This window comes from Durio zibethinus, chromosome 15, assembly GCF_047325235.1.
Source record: "Durio zibethinus cultivar Kanyao isolate XHJ-2024 chromosome 15, ASM4732523v1, whole genome shotgun sequence".
Lineage (NCBI taxonomy): Eukaryota > Viridiplantae > Streptophyta > Magnoliopsida > Malvales > Malvaceae > Durio > Durio zibethinus.
The window spans coordinates 14,062,967-14,066,261 of NC_143176.1; positions in this window are offsets into that span (position 1 = coordinate 14,062,967).

A 3,295-nucleotide genomic window follows, 5' to 3' on the forward strand; every position below is an offset into this window, starting at 1 on the left:
CCATAACTCAAATTCTCCCTTAAAAACATATGCCATTGACATTTTCCATCTTTGAACCAAATGTTATCTTTATCCCTAAGATCCTCAAATGAAGTTGTTTTCCTAAGTCTCTATTTTTACTCAAACTACCCTTTCAGTTTTTTGTTTAAGTCTTCCTTTTTTCTCTTTTTTTTTTCTTTTTACCTTTCATTTTTTTCATTTTTATTCTTTTTTTCTCTATTTGTTTGCTTTCCCATCTTTTTATCATTTTTTCTTCTCATTTCTCTTTCCTCTTAATCCATTAATGACATTTTGATCAAAATCTCAAATAATCCAATTGCAGACATGCCTTAGTTCAATTCATGATTTTTCAAGTCAAGCATTCACATTTGATCAAAATAGACTTTTTAAGGTACATAATGTAGGCTAAGATGAGAGGTTATGATAGAAATGAATAAAATAAGTCCAAAATGTATTTAAAGGGTAATCAAACTAAAGATCATTTCTTTTTATGTAGAGCATCTTAATATTTTACCCCATCAATTTGTTTTTCTTTTTTCTTCTATTTTCATTATTTCCCTTTTTCATTTCATTTCTTTTTTTTTTTTGCTTTTTATTAATTTTGTACTTTTCATCATTTTTTAATAAAAATCTAAACAAAAAAAGGTTTTGCCCTTAAAATCATTAAGGATCTTCACTTTCCTTTTTATGAACAAGCTTCTCAAACTTTGTCTCACAATGTGAGGGTGATCTTTGGTTAGGGTTTCTTGAAAGAAAATTTCAAAAGGCTTAAATGGGATAGCAAAAGATAATTTTACTCTTTATGTGAAAGATGGAAGAAAGATGGTTATTTCTCATCTCAAACATGAATATTCTTGTTGAAAAACATTTATTGACCAAAAACAAAGATCACATGCCATATCAGTTTCATCTTTCAATGGGTAAAATTCTTTACCAGATTTGTTTTCTTTTATTTAGTAATCCAAATAGATTAACAATATCAACTTATCAATCATATCAACATGAATTATACTTTTAAAATCGAATCTTGAATTGTTGTCATGATTGTCTAAACATTTGTTATTTGAAATATGGAAATAGATATAGGGAAAGATATAAGAATGTAAAAGCATGTAATGGTGATTCACACAAAAAAGAAAATGTCTCAAAAATGCATCATATCTGCCACTTTTATTAAAATGATGAAAAAAATAAAATTCTAATACATAAAAAGATCATTATTCTAAAGAAATCCAAAAATAATAATCAGTTACAGTCAGCCTTTTATATTTTTCCCAAAATTATGCCTCAAATGATTGGACAAAAGGTCTTTATTGACATTTAACTCCCTTAATTTGTTGAAGCTCACCGAGCTTGCTTAGATCAAACTTTGTACTTTGTGCTTGAAAGTAAGACAAGTTTTTATTGAGTGACCCATATTCCCATTATGGTAATATGACAAGTTTCTATAAAGTGATGCATATTCTTATTATGGTAATCACAATGGCATTAACATTATACCATTTGGGATAAGGTAGCTTCAATGGTTCCAAATGAAATGGAGATATCAGGTTCCCTTTTACCAATCTAAGAATAGCTCAATTTATGTTATGCGTATAGGATCATTGCAAGCTCTCTCTTGGTTGTTTCTTAGATCTTCTTAAACCACTTACTTAGTTGTTAGGCCTTGAAACAGGTGTAGTGACAGGACTAGGCCCATATACAAGTATTTGCAAAGCTAGTTGGTAAATATATGGGTGAGCTGGTTATAGAACAGGTTGGTAAGGGACTTGTGTAATACTATTGACAGTGGTATAAAAAGTAGGATGAACAAGTTATGGATATGGAGCATAGCTTATGAACTATTGCCCCTCAAAACTCACAACTTGGGATTTAGCTTCTTTTTATTCAAGCATCCTTCATTTCTTTGTACTAGTGGTATTTCCTTCCTCAAGCTTGCCACTTTTGATGGCATTTCAATAATCTCCTTGAAATCATCATGTCAGTAAAGTTCTTTGTTGCATTCCCTATCATTTTCTCATAATAGAGTGCCTTCAAGGTGTTAACAAATAGTATTATAGTCTTATTCTCAATCAGAGATGGTTAAACTTTAGCAATCATATCCCTCTACCTTTGGGCATATTCTTTGAAGGATTTCATTACTTTCTTCTTTATGCTATGTAAAGAAAGATGATCAAAAACTAAGTTAATGATGTGGCAGTACTGATTAATAAATACCTGAGTGAGCTCTTTCTAAGAGTAGATATGGGTTCGATCTAATTGGACATACCACATTATAGTCGAACCAATGAAGCTGCCTTGAAACACATGGATTAATAATTTCTCATTACTAGTGTAGAAAATCATCTTTCGACAGTATTTACTAATATGTTTGATTGAACACTTAGTACTATCATACTTTTTAAACTTTGAAACTTTAAATTTTAAGGGAATCATAACATCTAGGATCAAGCAAAGCCCAGTAGCCTCTATGGAGCCATAAAAGTCTATACCCTCAATAGCTCATAGTCTATTTTCTAGCAGGTTCATCTTTTGTTTAGACTTCTCCTTTTATTTTGGATCATCCAAATTAGGGACTTAGATTGGCTCTATTTCTTTTTCAATAAAAACATGATTGGAATAGTTTTTAAATATTTCCTTCATTTGGTGCAGATGGTATTCATGAGTAAGTATACCCTACAGCGAATGTAGACTGTTATAATGAAATGTCTTAGGTGACTAGGCCTAATATAGGCCGTAGCTAAGAGGATATAGAGGGTCAACAACATCCTATAATGGATGGTCTTTAGGGCTAGCATCTTCTTTTACAACATTCCATTTGTTCAGCCCGCTTAATGTTTTAAGGATTTTGCTCAACTCCTCTTTGATTTCTTTTTGAGCCCTCTCTAACTTCTCAACACGACTTGCATTTTCTTGCTCTATTTATTTGACTTGAGCTTAGGTGTTATACTAGTGGTGAGTTGGTCAAGCGATCCTTGAACTTTACGTACCATAACTAGAGCTTATATTTGAGTGATGTTTATGAAACCATTTAATTATGCATGAGAATGAATATAGGAATTTATGAATGCAATAAGTAGGATTTACCACATAACAATTGTTAACAAAGAAAATCTTTAATGAATTAAAAGTTATTTCTAACCAAATCCAATATTACATATGTGAAATGTTCAGAGCTTATTGAGAAAAGAAATCTCTAATTTGTCAATATTGGCTTTGCACTTCATTAAGGAAATTTAGCAATTCTCGACCATGTGCTCCCACTGGTGGCACCCTTGTTTTTTATTCATCAACT